Genomic DNA, 18,968 nt, shown 5'->3' with positions numbered 1-18,968 from the left:
TATGGATTGAATAATCTGGTTTATTTATTGAGTGTGATGGACGAGAGAGTGTCACCTATTTGGCAAATTCATCACAATATTACTATTACTTTTTACTGGCAAAATCAAGTCTGTGTTTTGGTAATAATATTTTGTATCAAATGTTTCCTGTTGGCAAATGATATTGGGAAACTGACTCAAGCTGCATTTCCTTTTTACGAATATGAATGTTAGCCTGCAGTTCTGGAATGTTAAGGTGCAGTTCTAGAACAATAGGTTGAAGTTGTAGAATTTGAACATGCATTGTCACCAGACTTTAGTTTGATCTGAGGAACAGGAGGTCAGCACAGGCCATGGTTGTAGAATGCAGGCACATTTTAGTCTGGTAGATTACAGGGATTTTTACACTGGGATGGACCTGCTAATCTTGACAGACGATCTGCCCCAATACAGCCACATTATACAGTGCAGAACTCAGTGATTCCCAAGGCAAGGCAAGGCAAGGCAGCTTTATTTGTATAGCACATTTCAGCAACAAGGCAATTCAAAGTGCTTTACACAAAATCAGTTAAACAGATAAAACACAAGTAAAAACAGTTAAAAATCACAAGCATTAAAAACCGGTAAAACACATGAATAGACAGTTAAAAACAAAGAGAAACATAAAACACAAGAATAAAATTTACAGTGCAGCATAAGAAATTTAAAGAAATGATTAGTCATTTAAAGAAAGGCAGCATCAAATAGAAAGGTCTTCAGCCTTGATTTAAAAGAACTGAGAGTAGCAGCGGATCTACAGGTTTCTGGGAGTTTATTCCAGATATGAGGAGCATAGAAACTGAAAGCTGCTTCACCCTGTTTAGTTCTGACTCTGGGGACAGAAAGCAGACCTGTCCCAGATGACCTGAGAGGTCTGGGTGGTTCATAGTGTAGTAGCAGATCAGCAATATATTTTGGACCTAAACCGTTAAGTGATTTATAAACTAGCAAGAGTACTTTGAAATCAATTCTTTGAGACACAGGAAGCCAGTGTAAAGACTTCAGAACTGGAGTGATGTGATCCAGTCTCTTGGTCTTAGTGAGGACTCGAGCAGCAGCGTTCTGAATCAGCTGCAGCTGTCTGATTGATTTTTTAGGGAGACCTGTAAAGACCCCGTTACAGTAGTCAAGTCTACTGAAGATAAAGGCATGGACAAGTTTTTCCAAATCCTGTTGACACATAAGTCCTTTAACCCTTGATATATTCTTAAGGTGATAGTAGGCTGACTTTGTAATTGTCTTAATGTGGCTGTTAAAGTTCAGGTCTGAGTCCATGACTACACCAAGATTTCTGGCTTTGTCTGTTGTTTTTAACATTGTTGTTTGAAGCTGAGCGCAGACTTTTAATCGTTCCTCTCTTGCTCCAAAAACAACCACCTCAGTTTCTGGCACATCCAGCCGTTAATTTGTTCGATGCACTTAGTCAGTTTTTGTATTGGACTATAGTCCCCTGGCGATAAGGTTATGTAAATTTGTGTGTCGTCCGCATAACTATGGTAACTTATTTTGTTTTTCTCCATAATCTGAGCCAGTGGAAGCATGTAGATGTTAAACAGAAGAGGCCCCAGAATGGAGCCTTGCGGAACTCCGCACGTCATATTTGTACGCTCAGATGCATAATTACCTATAGACACAAAGTAATCCCTATTCTTTAGGTAGGATTCAAACCAGTTTAGTACTGAGCCAGAAAGGCCAACGCAGTTTTCCAATCGGTCTAGTAGTATGTCGTGGTCGACCGTGTCAAATGCAGCACTGAGATCAAGTAATACTAAGATTGAAATTTTGCCATTATCTGTGTTAAGGTGGATGTCATTAAAGACTTTGACAAGAGCCGTTTCAGTGCTGTGGTGTGGTCGGAAACCCGACTGAAAGGTATCAAAACTGTTGCTTAGTGACAAGAAATGGTTGAGTTGTTGAAAGACTACTTTTTCAATGATTTTACTTAAAAACGGAAGGTTTGATATTGGCCTATAGTTGCTCATTAGTGACTTGTCTAGGTTGTTCTTTTTTAAGAGTGGCTTGATTACTGCAGTTTTCAGGGCCTGTGGAAAGATACCTGAAAGAAGAGATGTGTTCACAATCTGTAGAAGATCAGAAGTCAAACAATTGGAAACATTTTTGAAAAGTCCCGTTGGTAGAACATCAAGGCAACAGGTCGATGTTTTCAGATGTTGAATAATGTCCTCCAGGTTTGTATGGTTGATCGTGTGAAATTCTGTCATATTGGAACTATTTTTGCTTGAACACTGTGACAACACATATCCTGGACTTGATATGGAGGCACTGACTGTTTGTCTAATCTTTTGAATTTTGTCTTTGAAGAAGGAGGCAAAGTCATTGCAGGCCTTGGTAGATAAAAGTTCAGATGCTACTGGTACTGGAGGGTTTGTTAACCTATCAACAGTAGCAAACAAAGCACGGGAATTATTATTGTTTCTAGAGATAATATCAGAGAAAAAGGACCTTCTTGCATTCCTCAGTTCCAAATTATAAATGCGAAGTCTCTCTTTATAGGAGTTATAATGGACCAGGAGATTTGTTTTTCGCCACCTTCGTTCAGCTTTCCTACACTCTCTTTTTTCTGTTCTCACCAGTAGGACATTTCTCCATGGAGATCTTTTCTTACCAGATACAACTTTGACCTTAGTGGGAGCAATGGCATCAATAACATTTGTAATTTTACAGTTGAAATTATCTACAAGCTCACTGACTGATAGCCCAGAGAGGGCTGGTGTGGAGGAGAAAAGCTGTATAAATGTGTCACTGGTGTTTTCAGTGATATACCGTTTTCTGATTATCTTTGTTTGGACACTTTTGGGCACAGAGATAGTGCCGTTAAAGAAAACACAGGAATGATCTGAGAGAGCAACGTCAGTCACCACAACCTTGGAAATGTTCAGACCTTTGGAGACAATCAAGTCCAGAGTGTGCCCCTTATTGTGGGTGGGCTCCGTCACATGCTGAGTCAGTCCATAGTTCTCAAAAACACAACACAGCTCTTTGGTCCCCCTGTCCTGGGGGCTGTCAACATGAATGTTAAAATCACCCGCAATGATTACACAATCAAAGTTAATGCAGATAATAGACAGCAGTTCAGTGAAGTCATCAATGAAGGTTGCACAATATTTAGGTGGCCTGTAGATATTTAGAAACATCGCTTGAGGGGAAGATCTTAATTGAAGAGCAACATATTCAAAAGAAACAAAATTTCCATAACATATTTGCGTACAGTGGAATGAGTCATTAAACAAAATGGCGACTCCACCTCCTTTCTTATTCACTCTATTCTCACTCATAAAACTGAAGTTAGGGGGAGCTGACTCGATGAGAACAGCAGCGCTGTTATTATGGTCTAACCAGGTTTCAGTTAAAAACATAAAATCTAGATTGTGCTTAGTAATAAAATCATTGATTAAAAATGATTTTCCTGCCAAAGACCTGACGTTTAGTAAGGCTAGTGTTAGTGTGTTTTCATTTTTTGGGACAGGCTGTAGCTGACGAGGAATGGATGCCAAATTTGCTAAGTTTGCAGTTAAGTGCTTATTCACCATTCTTTTCCTATTACCTATCACAACAGAAATTGAGGAAGAATTGAATCCACAGGGCCCGGGCTTGTCTTGAAAAGAGTCATTAGTATCACTAGTCCTGCAGCCAAGGCCCGGCACATATCAGATAGTGCTTGCCAGATTTTGCACACAAGCGTCCTTATCAGTCTGGGGGGAAGGAGTTTTCTGACATCCTGGTAGTGGTGCTTGGCGTTTTACTTTTGCCCGGGGTTGAGCCATGGGGGTAGGAAGGGGTGCATAATTGATGGGGGAAATAAGGGAAAGGGTGTGTGGAGACATCAGTAGAGACAGCGATGAATCCTCAGAAGGTTCGGGGTTGGGAAGGTTTGAGGGGTGCTGGACGGGTGAAGAGGGGAGTGGAGGTTTCGTGTCTCTGCTCTCTGGTCTCCCATGGTCAAATCTTTGCACAGGCGGGGGCTGTGCTGGATCACTGCCGCACTTTGTTGTGTCTTCCTTTTGTTTTGTGACCTTGGCAGAGGGAGCAGATGTGTAGCGCAGAAAGTAAAGCAGATTAGAGGTGAACAGCTTTACTCCTGGCTTGTTAAGGGAAAGTCTATCTGCTTTAAAAAGATGTCTGCGCTCCCAGAAAATGTTTAAATTGTCAATGAACTTCAGAGAGTGGACGGTACATTCAGTTGAAAGCCATTTGTTTAGTGCCAACAGTCGGCTGAATCTCTCATCTCCTCTTCTGACTGACGGTATAGGACCACTGATAAACACATTTGCGCTTAGGGGGGTGACTGTGTCAAGCAGTTCCCTAAAGTCCAGTTTCAGCAATTCAGACTGTTGCTTTACAACATCATTTGACCCTATATGCAGAATAATGTTCTTCACAGTTGGGTGTGCTGCCACGATATCTGGGATTTTTTGGGTCAAGTCAGACACCATGTCTTTGGGAAAACATAGTATTTTGGTGTTTTTACTGTTTTTTAAATCTTTTACAGCAGAGTCACCCACAATCAGGGTTTGAGGCCCAGTTGTTAGCTTTTTACTTTTTGAATTGCTCTCAGTCCTTACCCTGCTGTGTGGTGATGAGACGCAGTCCCGGTCATCAGATGACTGTCCAGCGTCTTGCAGCAGAGGAGCAAATCTGTTATCCAGTTGCACACCAGGTTGTTGGGGGGGCATTTTGTTGCTTATTTTCCCTTTTGCAGCTGTCCACGGCTGTGTCCTACTAGGTACAGGGGTTGAAGAGGCGCTCTGCCCAGATGATAATGCAGGCCAGCCGGTCATATCACAAACCTCAGGGCGCTGTGCCCGGCCCGTTAGTCGTCCTCCCATTTCCCAGGAAAATGATTTACTCTTAGGCTTCGCACCACAAGAGTTCCAGGGAGGACCGCCACTTGTTGATTTATTACCAGTTCCACCCTCCTGTTTCTTTGTAGTCTTGTTGGTGCTAATTAGCCGTGTGTTAGCATACTTCTGTCCATTGTTATGGGTCCATGGTAAAGTGGTGTCATTTCCACAAGATCCGTTAACTTCCACGTTCACTTCTAGAAGGTGAACCTTGGTTTCCAGAAGTGCAATCTTCTGAAGGAGTTTGTAGTAGTCTTCTACGGAGAAAGGAGGCATCTTGCTGCTAATTAGCTTTAGCTACAATCACTGTAGGACAGGCTTGAGCTATTGGTAGGCCACGCTCACGCAGAAAAATTTTAAAATATGGCAATAGCCTACTATGTCTACAAAAAATGTATAGTCCAGTGTTTTTGAAGTGTCCAAGAGCCGCTGCTCATAGTTTCTCAGAGGAAAAGCACGATTATCAGCAAAAATATCAGCAAAAATATGCAAGCAGAAGCAAGCAGCAAAGCGTCTGCACTGTAAGAAGCAGGAAGCATCGCCCAACGTGGGGCTCGAACCCACGACCCTGAGATTAAGAGTCTCATGCTCTACCGACTGAGCTAGCCAGGCACTTCTTAACCCTTTTGTGTTCCTTCGGGTCCTGGGGACCCGTGCAGTTTTACCCATAGTGTTGTCCTTCGAGTCCCCGGGACCCGTGGCGTTGTACTTTGGGTTCCAGGGAGCCGTAGCATTGTCCTTTGGGTCCCGAGGACCCTTGACGTGGTCCTTTGTGTCCCCGGGACGCATGACATTGTCGTTTGGGTCCTGGGGACCCTTGACGTTCCTTTTCGGGTCCCAGGGACCCTTGACATTGTCCTTCAGGTCCATAAGACCCGTGGCACTGGCCTTGCGGGTCCCAAGGACCTGTGGCATTGTCCTTCGGGTCCATAGGACCCTTGACATTGTCCCTCGGGTCCATAGGACCCTTTACATTGTCCTTCGGGTCCATAGGACCCTTGACGTTGTCCTTCGGGTCCATAGGACCCTTGACGTTGTCCTTCGGGTCCCGGGGACCCTTGACGGTGTCCTTCGGGTCCATAGGACCCGTGGCATTGGCCTTGCGGGTCCCAAGGACCCGTGGCATTGTCCTTCGGGTCCAGGGGTCCCATGACATTGTCCTTCGGGTTCCAGGGACCCTTGGCATGGGCCTTATGGGTCCTTGGGATCCGTGGCATTGTCCTTTGGGTCCCGGGGACCCTTGACGTTGTCCTTTGGGTCCTAGGGACCCGTGGCATTGTCCTTTCGGGTCACGGGGACACGTGGCGTTGTCCTTCGGGTCCCTAGGACCCGCAACATTGTCCTTCGGGTCCCAGGGACCCGTGGCATTGTCCTTCAGGACACGGGGACCCTTGACATTGTCCTTCGGGTCCCAGGGACCCGTGGTACACTCAATCGGTCGTATTAGTTCTGCTACCCTCGCATCGTCCTGCCTTTGAGTCCCTGAGATTCTGGCCAGTGGCTTGTAGTTGTAGTAAAAACAGGAAAGGCAAAGGCGAGTGGAAAGGGAGGTTAAAAAAAGAAAACTAAAGGCTTGACATTAGTCTTCTAATTATTTTTATTACACACACACATACACACAATATACACTTTAGACACATTTGTCTTCTTGTTGTCGTCATTTTTTTTCACGTCATCTTGTTTTGGACCTGTGCACTTGTTGCACGTGGCTCGGCACAGCCGGGGGAGCAGCTGCAGCATGGCCCGTCGTTTGACTCTGGAGTTGAAGCTGCATCGGATTCTCGTGAGCGGCGGTGCCGCTCGCAATGTTCCCGCTGAAGCCAAGGTACAAAAAGGAGAAAACCCACAAGAGGCCCGCGACAAACACGACGACGACAACCACCACCGTGACTGTGATGGCAACGGGTGTGCGTCACAAGAAGACACACACACCACAGCAAAAGACTACTGCTGCTACGACGACGATGACAAAGATGATGACTGCTGCGTTGAAGTATAGACAAAGAGGAGAACAAGTGATGAAGACCAAGGACCAAGTGAAGAAGAAGAAGAAATAGAGAAGAAGAAGAACGAAGACAGAGATGAAGAAGAAGAGAAGAAGAAGAAGAAGAAAAAGAAGAAGAAGAAGAGGGTATTGAAGACGAGGGCAAGAGAAGGATGAGGAAACCTTTGTGTCAAAAGATGGCAAAGTCAAATGGTCCTCAAAAACGTGTCATCCCAGTGTCCCTAGACCTCATTGCCACACCACCGAAAAGGACAAACCCGACCAAGAAGAGGACACGACAGACGCGGCTACCGCGCTGCTACAGCGCCCGGAACCCACAGAGTACGCCGCGGAACACGTCCACGACATAGTGTCTGCGTTTGGCCTGTTTGTCACGCGGCAAATCGAAGACATGTTTGTGGCCGTCACGAACCTCGAGGGTCAAAGGAGATGTGCCACAGCCGGCAAGTGGAAAGTGATGGACGTCACGGACCTGCAAGCCTACGTACCGGTCCCGCAACGAGGCCTTGGAGAGCCTGTGGCACAAGGAGAGCGGCAGGGCCTTTTTCCGCGCCACGATGCCAATCAAGCAGTTCCACGCGTACTCTAGACTGTTGCGATTCGACGACCGCGAGTCGAGAGCTGCCCGCCGAGCCTCGGACAAACTGGCGGCCGTACGAGAGGTGTGTGATGCGTGGACGCGGCAGCTGCCTCGCTTCTACAACCCGGGCGCCGACGTGAAGGTGGACGAGCAGCTGGTGCCCTTTTGAGGTGTTGTATTTGTTGCTTTGTTGTTGTTTTCGTTTAGTTTTTTGTACCATTGCCGTACAATTGTCTTTCTTTGTGTGTGTGTGTGTGTGTTTGTGTTTGTGTTATCTAAAATTTTTAAATTTATTCTTCCATCTCGTTCCATCATGTTCCTTCTTCTTGTTTGGACACGCTACTTCCACAAGGTCGATGCGTCTTCTGTCAGTACATGCCCAGCAAGCCCGCCAGGTAAACCCTCAAGTCTTGGGTGGCCTGCGATGCCGGCTCCAGCTACGCGTGACACATGCAGCTCTACACGGGCAAGTCCGTGAGCGGCACGCCCGAGAGGAATCTGGGCCTGGAATCTGGGCCTGAACTTGGTGAAGTAACTAGAATCATCCATCAATCACCTTGCTTAGATTGTTCCTTGTTAACCTGAGGCTCAACAATTGGTGAAACCCATAATGTTGTCACACACTTAGAATAATGATCTGAGTCTGTCAGCAGCAACGACACATACCACTCTGATTATTTTCCCTTCCTCAATACTCCTTCCTCAAAAGAAGCAAACAACGATCATCAATGACAGAGAGCATATGAAGTGAATCATTACTCTCTGTCAGCTTCACGCTCAGAAAAGAATATCACAACTCATCATCGTGGTCAGCGAGACCAAACACTTTAGAAATACATTCCTCAAGTCAGAAAGTCTAGAAATGATCCCTGAAAATATAGTCTTGGCAGGACAGAGGGGGGAAACTGCATCTCATTCACTGCAGAGTGATTGTCACTCAGGGTTCAGAGGGACAGAAGCTAATCGTTACGTGCTCCAGATGACTCTGAGGTGAGAAAATCTATTTAGATCTTTAAGGAGACCGATATGTAGATTGAATTAGATTTTCAGTCACTGTTGTCTCAATACTTCAGTGTCAGCCTACTTATTCTCTACAATAAATGCTCCAGTCCTTTCTTTGCATTAAACACCAGCCAATCACAAGTGTTACATGTGAATAATCAATGTGTGAGTAATCAGGAAGCTCAAGGTCTACCAAATGTTTAACTTTACAACCCGTAAGCTGTTGGAACCTTGGTTGCCACCTTCCCTCAAAATGTCAATCACAGATTTTCTAACCCCTGAGAGCAGAGCGGGAGCGTGCTGGGCCCATAACCCAGAGGTTTATGGATCAAAACCATTCTCTATTATTTGTTATGCTATCAGCATTAAGTCTATTTCCAGTCTGTTAACAAATCATCTGTTGCTGCAAGTGTCTGATGTGAAATGTCTCCACTTGCAGAAGAGTAAACTTAATGGCATGTCAAGTTTCAATACATATAAAAATGGAAGCTACAGTGCTCATAACCGCCATGACACCCATAAAAACTGGAGTGTAAAACAATAAATATATTACAGTACAAGTACATGAAAACAGTAAAATAGAGACTTTAAAACATGTACATTTAAAGTGCTTGTTGTGCTGTCTGATAGTCTGAGGTATAAAAGAGGGCCCAGCACGCTTCCGCATACCACTTAGTTTGTGTCACAGGAGGTCTTAATCTACCACTACGTTCTACAACCCTACCAGTCAGATTACCACAGGAGGTAATATCTGTTGCAGCTCTTTTAAAGACTCTACCACAATACCTGCTGGAGATGCCAGGTCCTCATACATGTAAAGCATGAGCTCTACCACTGAGCTACATCCCCTGAAGATTTTCAGATTTTTTCATAGATAGAAATAGACTTATCTTTATTAATCCTTTTTGGATGACTCCCACAAGGAAATTAGGTTTACTGTGATGTGGTTTGCTCTCACTCTTAACCCTCTGAGCCCGAGACACTCGCCCACGAGTAAAAAAGTACCTCTGATTCATAGTTTAATAACTTTTGAACCATATGAGCAATTTACTCACTTTCGGTTTTGTTTAAATCTTGACGTTTTCAGGTTTACGGCGGTCTTTTCCTTGTCTTTCTAGCCTCTACAGGGGATTTTCTATCCAGCCAGGAACTTCAGCCTCTTTGGGCTTTAAATCCATACTATTATATCCAAGATTGATCCACTTTATGTCCATAATTCATCGCGTTTTGGCTCATTTCTGCCGATGAATCGTTCGTCTAATCTCTGGTCTCCCGCTCTGTGTCTGTCCTGTCTATTTTTCAGGAAGTACATGCCCATATATGGGAGATAAAGGCACCCCTCTTGTATGGAAGGCCAGAGGGGACAAAAATGCCTATAGACTCTATGGAAGGCCAAATAATGCCCTATTTAGACACATGTTTGCTTGTATAACATTGCTGTGGGTGTAATATCAATAAATATGACATTATTATGTTATTATTGGCATAAGTAAATGTCATGAGAGCAAAACGTCTTGACTTTTTTGGAAAAAATGCATGTGTTTTGTCAACTGTATAAGTTATAATGATTATTTCTTCACAGTGTGACTCCCAAGACATATGAGAAGTGTTTTAGAACGGAAAATGGCTTAGGTTTTACTGCTCTGTCTGTGATATCAATACATATCTGGAAGATTCATTTATTTATTTATTTTTAAGGCCCTACAACCATTTTTAACATGCAAGTGACCTCACTGCAACCCAAATATTCTAATAACCCAGTTTGTCCTAAAAAAAATGATGTTCATATCTTGACTGTAGACAACAGGGTTGATGTTTTACAAGCTTTTATATAAAATAAATCCAGACGGAAATTAAACTGTAAAAATGGCCTCAGGGCCCCCAGGGTTAAAGGAGAATTCCAGTCAATTTCAACACGTAGCTCTGTAGTTTGTACATTAGGAGGTCTGTCAGTGGAGAGAGAAATGAAACCAATCGGTGGTGTCTACACCGTGTTATCCTCCTGCTAGAGTTAGCACCCAACAGGCTCAAACAGGGACAGTTAGTTTAAACTTGTTTTTAGCCTCTAAACAACCAATCAACCTCACTGAATACCAAACTGATTTTCACAAGTTCTTTTGCTGCAAAGGTCATACATGTAGCTATGATACAGGAAACATGGTTAGGTGTATTTTAATATTCATAATGGGCTTAACAACTATTGCAACGGTTGTCTCAAGCAATTTTCATCTGTGTCACTTCACTTGTTAATGTTACAGTGTGTTAATAGTTACGTATTTCCATTGACTGCAATAATAAACTTTTAATAAAAATTGTAGTCATAGTAATGTTACCTGTCTAAACATTCCCCTATATCCCCCTATATATCTCTGGTGTCATTAGCTTCTTGTTCTATATTGTATGACAGTAACATCTATATTTTATATCTGCTGGTTACATCGTCACTGAAGCTACATCATGCTTATATTGATTAAATTACTAAAATCCAATATGCCATTGTTTTATGGCTGCAGGATTACATTAAACATAAAAGGTTTTGGCCAATTTTGCTGTAATTAAGCAGTACATGTTTGTTTCTTCTGAAACCTTGGGTTCTGTAGTAGAATCTAAAATAAATCTTTGAACAAAGTTTCTTAGCGCAGTGTCCGTTTATGATGTTGAACCCTTTAATGTGACAGGCGACTGTGAAGAGGGTAATGCAATGACTTGATTTTACTGCAGAATATAACTTGTTTATGGATCATTTACAACTGACTAACCTCTGCATATAGGGCACTGAAAAGTTGACCTCACTGCTGCCACCTGGTCATCAGTCAGAGCCACCATGCTGACCCTGTTTGCCCGAGCGTATTGCCCCAGGTCCCGCAGCGCTTCGGCTGCCAGCACCAGCTCCTCGACCCGTCACACATTTTGGTCATCACTGCCACTGTGGGGTACAAAAAAGTTATTTTACACAATTCAACCAAGTCATGCTGAACAGCCACATTGATTATTTGCTGTTGGGTTTCATGTCTATATTTTTGGGTTTCATGACTTAACCAAACTTTACATAAGGACTCCAGTATAGATATTTAAACAACCCAACACATTTTGGTTTCACACCCATCCCTTTTCCGCAGAAATGGTTATAAAACCAGCTCCTTAACAATAGTCGCAAAAAACGTGTTTTAAATGTGATCCAAAACCTTAACAAGCTCATCCTCCAAAGAACGCAACCAACTTACTAAATAAGGTTATCCAAATTAAACATACCAGAATTTCAAACCAGACAAACCCCCAATTTTTTACTACCACCTCAGCTCTCAGGACGCAATAAAGAAGGGGGATGATACAAAGATTAACAGAAAATAATTAAAATAAGTTAATTTGATAATGACTTATCAACTTAAAGTCATCTCAAATGCTGGATGGTTTTTGACTTAATTTATTGTTCTATGGGAATTTGCTTGTGTTGAAAAGGGCTCAATGACTTGAAATTCAAAATGTTAATGTACATGTGGACACTGCAGGTCCTTTTGTGTTGAAAGAAGTTAGTCTTGCATTGTGCAATAGGTGTAAACTTGGTGCTTCTTACCTTGTCCTCCTTCTCTTTTTCCTCATCAGCTCCTGGTAGGCACTGTCACAGAGGGCAACAATCTTTCGAGCGTTCTGCTTCCAGAACGACATTCCTAAAGAGAAGATGATGGGGATAATTCCAGTACTTTTTTCATTTTGAACATTCCTTGGCAAGTTTAATGTGGTTCAGATGAAAGGCACAACTAACTCCCTGTTGACCTTGCCGAATGAAGGAAGTAAGAAATCTTGGTCAACAACACATAGAGAGCCCAATGTTGGCAACCAGGAGTGAAACAAGTTGTAAGAGTGGGACAATGATCAGATTATATCAAAACATATTCCAAAGGTTACAAAACTAAAAGGGAAATACATCCAATAAACAATCTAATCAGACAATACTGAAAAAAGAAGTGATATCCAAGATATGTAATGTAAATTAATAATTATTAACTAGGGGAGACCAGGGACAGTTGTAACAGGGGACGGTTGTAACACCTTGAATTCCTCCAATCAGAAGCACTAGAGTGATGACACTCACTGTGCTCGTGCTCAGCTCGTTTCCCTCCATTCTCCCAACAAGGGTGCTACATTTGAAACTTCCTGAAGGAGTTATCAACAAAAGATTGTTTTTGAGGTAAAAAAGTTACTTTTCTTTGTGATTAACTTTTTTGGATGCTGTTATAAGATCAAATGTCTATGAATTCAAACAAGTATTATTAGAATCACTGTTTTGTAAGCTAAAAATAGAAATGGCTAACAAGTGTCAAACTAGCATTTAAGCTAGCTGACATGAGATGAAAACATGGCTGGTGATACTGGGACAGTTGTAACGCCCCGTTACAACTGTCCCAGTATCACCAGCCATTTTATGAAATGTCTTTGGTGTGGGAGATCTGGGTTCAATTCCCACTGTGGTACATCAACCACTGTGTTCCAGAGCATACAAAAGCATCAACTTATGTAATGTAATTATTATTTATACTATTATATAAAGATAGTCAGTGGAAACATGTGATTGCTTACAGCATGCCAAATATCAGAAAGAGGAAGACAGACAGGGGAGTCCCATTTCCTGTGCTGGAAAGGGCTTCTGATGAAATCAGACAGGGAAAGTCAGTCAGGGGAGTGGCCAAATCATATGGCATTTGCCATGTGACCCTGCACCGATTCCACAAGAAGTGAAGCCAGGGATCAAAGACACTTCCCAGAGTTGGATATTGGACTCCGAAAAAGGTTTTCTCACTGGAGCAGGAGCTCCTCTTAAGAGACTACCTGATGCAGGCAGCTGATTTATACTATGGACTGAGCCCAAAGGAGGTAGGCTAGATATGTAGTAAGTTAGAGTAGGCTATGCTAAGCATTTGTTCTGTATATTAACTAATTTTACAACTAATTAACAATTAATATAATTTAGGTCCGGAAGTTTGCTTATGAATTGGCAAAGACCTACAGTTGTAGGTACCCAGAAACCTGGGCAGAGAAAGGGATGGCTGGAGCCGACTGGTTCACAGCGTTCTTGAAGAGGCACCCCACTCTCTCCATAAGAAGCCCTCAGGCTACAAGCCTCTCACGGGCTACAAGTTTCAATGAGACAAATGTCAATAAGTTTTTTGACAACTTGTTTTCTGTGCTGGAAAAACACAGATTTGCTGCACAGGACATCTGGAACATGGATGAAACAGGTGTGGTGGAAATTATCTATATCTCCCTCAGACACACCTTCCAGAGGCTCACAGCCTTACACAATACAAGCATTACAGAATAAAAGCACTAAATAAAACAAAGTTTTTCTATACAGGAATCACCACAGTACAGAATCCTGAAAAAATTGTGGCCAGAAAGGGAGTCAAGCAAGTAGGTGCAGTCACCTCTGCAGAACGGGGGACACTAGTTACGCTTGCCTGTGCAGTGAATGCATTGGGGAATTCCATCCCACCAATGTTCATCTTCCCCCGGAAGAAAATCCATCCCTCCTTTACCAGTAATGGCCCTCCTGGCTGTATCGGGACAGCAAATGGATCTGGGTGGATGCAAGGGGAAGACTTTTTGGTCTTCCTCAAGCACTTCCAGACTCACACCAAGTCCACACTGGAGTCAAAAGTGCTGCTAATTCTGGACAACCACACCTCCCACCTTTCTGTGGAGGGGATTAATTTTTGCAGGAGCCATGGCATTGTCCTCCTCTCATTCCCCCCACACTGTTCCCATAAGCTGCAGCCCTTGGATCGCAGTGTATATGGGCCACTGAAGAGGCTGGTTTACAACTGCTGTGACAGCTGGATGAAAGCGCATCCAGGAGCCACAATGACCATTTACGATCTGCCAGGCATTGTGAAGAGCGCTCTTCCCCGTGCTGCTTCACCGTCCCTATTAAGTAGTAATTAATTTTTTTTACAATAACATACCTGTTGTGCCAGTGCCTTCGATGAGGCGGTGTCCTTGACCATCACAGAGGACAATCTCCTCCTCTGAGACCAGGTCATGTTTCACCTTTTGAGCAATCGTGGACACATTTGCCTCACGCTCCGTAAACGTAACATACAGCGTGCCTCCGTCCAGCCGAAGGACTCCACTCTCCACCCTTCCGATTGAAATGCTCCTTTTGAAAGTTACAAACAGAGATAGATAGAGATACATTTGGAGAGTTGTTTTATCATTTAGCCTTTTACCATACAATGCTTTTATGTTTTCCCTCACGGCTTTGCAAAAATGTATTTGGTTTACGTTACAACAAACCTCGTAAAGCTTCTTGGGGCTGGTGCAGGCGCTGGTCCTGAACGGACAGCAGAAGCCACCGGCCTGGTCCCGAATCGGAACAGACTAGGCTGTGCTGGGGTAGGGTGGGTTGGCAGTGGCACTGGTGCAGTAGGGCCTTCCTCTCCACAAACCTCATATCTCCCCGATATTTCAATCTCCCCAATGTACCCTGTTGAGCTGGGTAGCAGCACAACGCCAGTCTCTGATATTAAATAGATACTGGACGGCATCAGCTGCAAATACAAATATGACAATGTAAGTTGGTTTTATTTCTCTCTCTCGCTCTCTTCCTCACACAGGCAGAGTAAAAAGACTCTTCCAGACTTTATTCTCACTACATCAGTACGTATTTATACCATGTCTCTCATTATTTAAAATCCTTGTAATTAACAAACTGCTTTCAGCAGGAGAAACAAGGACCATGTCAACCCTTTAAAAATTATTTTACTGTAGCCTACATTTCCAGTAATGAAAATGACAAACAGTAAAAACAATAAAGTCGCCGTTTGGTCGGTGAAGATTAAGATTTAACAGTGTTGAAATTATTGGGAAACACAGAATACAATCTTATCCAAAAGATAAGTTTGCAGCTGTGGTATAGGCTAGCGAATGGAAACGCGCGCAATTCTGCTCCTGCCCGCCAATTACACACAATTTCGCGCTAAAAGCTCACAGATAAGATGTGCTCAACATATCAGTGTCACTCAAATTACATCATCATAAGGCACTTGAGGTGGATCATATAAACATAAATTAGCCTTCATACCAGGAACTTTTACCTATAAAAACTATGTAAAACAGGAGCCAATTGTAAACATAGCCTTACTTTGTTGCCGTGTCTGGGCATTCCAGCGTCCATAACATAACGTTACATTATTTCTTTCAAGACAAAATTTCGGCTAAACCAATATTATGTCTGACCTTTAGGCTATTGTGTAAAGCCAAAGTTTGTAAAACTACGCATTTACATAAACAGGCACCTATATTAATTTTGATGGACTGATGTTATTTACAATTAAATATGTCGAAATTACCTCTTCTTGGATATGCCTACACTTTGAATTTGATATTTTTTTCCTAACCTTAAATATTCTTGAAATATTTTCCAGAGTGATGTCCACTTCCCGGATTTGTATGGTTCTGGGTCCACGCCAGAGGGTGGCTTTATCCTGCTGGTAATTCATCTTACATTCACGGAGATGCAGTAAGTGTCAAATCGGCGTTGGTCTCCACTATGCGTAAATGAGCAGTAATCTGAATTATTCGCGCCGTTTTTAGAGCGCCAGGAAATGACCTTTCAAAATAAAGCGGTGACTTTTCAACATTAAAGCGTAGCCTACTAATGATTTTCATTTTACTAAACATCACAAACCTTACAAACCATGTACATGTAAAGTGCATGGTAGCAGAGAGGTCTACATGTTATGTGCAGAGTTCTTTTAATAAGTTGCACCAATCTTTCTATGTAGGCTATACGACAATACAACTTTATACATTATCATGAATGGGAATATACACATAGGCCTACACTGTGGTTTTTTCCATGACTTTATTTTTTTGCATAAAATACAAGACACATCACATTTACAGCATGTACAACTGAACATAAGAACTAAGGCATAATTACATAAGCAGCAAAGGCCTTTTAAACAACACAACTATAACTTATTAATTACAAAAAATAATCATATACTTACATACAACAGTTACCTATGTAAAGTGAATAATCTTTCAATACAAGCAATACAGAATAACAATTGTTGTAATGCTGTTGCAACTGCAATCCCACAATAATAAAGAACAGAATAACAATAGCAACAGTAGTTGCAACAGAAAGCATAAAGACTAGTAGCCTAGTGCTGGTTTTTGGAAGCCACTGCAGGATTATGTCCTGGGAACACTGAGGCTAAAGCTTGTCACTGATGTCGCTAAAGCACTGTCAACGCTGACAATGTCGTCTGGTCAAATCAATCAGACCTTGGAGTCCAGACTTAAAATGTTCTGGCTGATTGTTGACAGCATTGTCCAACATTACACTCACATCTGGCCATTGCAGAGCAAATTCCCTCTCTGCAGCTTCCTGGTCCTGTGCACTCTGAAAGGGGTTGGTGCCAAAGTGTGACACTCTTGTCAATGATCCCACCTCTTGCTCATACCAGTCTGCAACCACTGATGACTCTGGCAAAAGGTCTGTGGATACATGTTTTGGACATCCCTCTCTGGCCAAGTAACTCGGGATTCCCTTTCCTAAATAAAGTACAGATAAAAAGGATACATTGCTCAAGCTATAAAATGAATGTTTCAAATATTTTATTTTTTTGTTGAAATAAAATGCATCCCGCTTTGTCTAAGCACTGTGCTTTTGAGAAGCTAAACGACAATCTTGCTTCATGTGTAGGAGGAACAATCTGAGAAAGCTTAAGAATTAATATTTTGTTGTTGTTATTCTAGGCCTCCCCCCTCTCACTTGTGCCTGGATAAAGGACTTTATCACCAATCGGCCGCAGACGGTGAGACTGGGCCCCCACCTCTCCTCCACTCGTATGTTGAGTACTGGTTCCCCACAGGGCTGCGTGCTGAGCCCCCTCCTGTACTGCCTCTACACCCACAACTGCAGTCCGACCCACAACAACAACCTCATCGTCAAGTTTGCTGACGACACCACAGTGGTCGGACTCATCTCAAAGGGAGACGAGGCAGCCTACAGACAGGAAGTCCTGAACTTGGCAGCTTGGTGTTCGGAGAACAACCTGGCTCTGAACACCAAGAAAACCAAGGAGATCATCGTCGACTTCTGGAAGAACAGCATCGACCTAGCCCCCCTGTACATCAACGGCGAGTGTGTGGAGTGGGTCCACACCTTCCGGTTTCTTGGTGTCCTCATCTCAGCTGACATCTCCTGGTCAGCCAACATCACAGCGGTCATCAAGAAGGCCCAGCAGCGACTACACTTCCTGAGGGTCCTCAGGAAGTACGACCTGGACTCCAACTTGCTGTTGACCTTCTACCGCTCATCCATCGAGAGCCTGCTGACCTACTGCATCACAGTATGGTACGGCAGCTGCACCGTAGCTGACAGGGAGAGGCTGCAGAGGGTTGTAAGGTCAGCACAGAAGATCACCGGCTGCCCTCTTCCCTCCCTGACGGACATCTACACTTCCCGCTGCCTCAGCAGAGCAGAGAACATCATAAAGGACAGCTCCCACCCCAGCTCTGATCTGTTTGACCTGTTGCCCTCAGGAAGGCGCTACAGGTGCATCAGAGCACGGACCAACAGACTCAAGAACAGTTTCTTCCCGAAGGCCATAACCACCCTGAACTCACATATGCACTGACTCCACTCCACAGCCCCCCCCGGCCCCCGGACTGTCTTCTACATTCCGTCCGACTGTGCAATATTATTGTTATACTGTTACTGTTATATAATACCTCATAGGACACTGGAATCTGTGCAATTTCATTTCATACAATGCAATATTTAATACATTAACCTTTCCATTACTGTGCAATACTTATTTACTTAATATTAGTACTTAATCATTTCATTCCATCACTGTGCAATATTATTTATTGAGTGTTAACACTTATCTATGTTTATTCAAGCTGATTTATATGTATACTCGACAGTCACTACACTTTATATCTTTGACTTTATATTTTTGATATTTTGTACTGTTATATTCATATATTTTTTTGTGTCAACGCTGCAAAGGGATTGCTTTAATCTCGTTGCACAAGTACCGTGTACTTGTGTATAATGACAATAAAGGCATTCTATTCTATTCTAAAACCTGGTGGTGGCTGGAAATCAAACCATGGCAAAATGCTTGCACTGCTATTGTATAAATCATAGTTAAAAACTAACATCACTAAAAGAAAGCTACTGCAATGGCTGGGAATCCAACACCGATCAACTGCTTGGAAGGTAGCTATGCTGACAACTATACCACCATCACTGGGCAATGGACTGTTCACTGCAAATCTTGCAAAACATGTGGTCATTTAGACTGATTTTTGCATTAGTTACCATGAACACAAGGAAATTGCCTTTTAATACTTTTCTCTTTCAGAATAAGAGCTTTTGTAACTCTTCTTCAGACCAAACAATAACACTTGTTGGAGATGCCGGGGATTGAACCCGGGGCCTCATACATGCGAAGCATGCGCTCTACCACTGAGCTACATCCCC

General features: G+C 43.0%; 3 non-coding genes across 3 annotated transcripts; all 3 read right to left on the bottom strand.

Annotated features, from left to right (window-relative positions):
• Window positions 1–5,419: 5,419 nt before the first annotated feature.
• Window positions 5,420–5,492, bottom strand: trnak-cuu (transfer RNA lysine (anticodon CUU)). The gene has a single exon. It is a non-coding gene; the product is annotated as a tRNA-Lys (tRNA).
• Window positions 5,493–8,129: 2,637 nt separating this feature from the next.
• Window positions 8,130–8,350, bottom strand: LOC116682663 (small nucleolar RNA U3). The gene has a single exon (XR_004330460.1). It is a non-coding gene; the product is annotated as a small nucleolar RNA U3 (small nucleolar RNA).
• A 10,546-nt stretch (window positions 8,351–18,896) lies between these two features.
• Window positions 18,897–18,968, bottom strand: trnaa-cgc (transfer RNA alanine (anticodon CGC)). Its single transcript has one exon. It is a non-coding gene; the product is annotated as a tRNA-Ala (tRNA).

This window comes from Etheostoma spectabile, unplaced genomic scaffold (assembly GCF_008692095.1).
Source record: "Etheostoma spectabile isolate EspeVRDwgs_2016 unplaced genomic scaffold, UIUC_Espe_1.0 scaffold00018822, whole genome shotgun sequence".
In the NCBI taxonomy this organism is placed as follows: Eukaryota; Metazoa; Chordata; class Actinopteri; order Perciformes; family Percidae; genus Etheostoma; species Etheostoma spectabile.
This window is presented reverse-complemented; position numbering and strand designations above follow the sequence as displayed.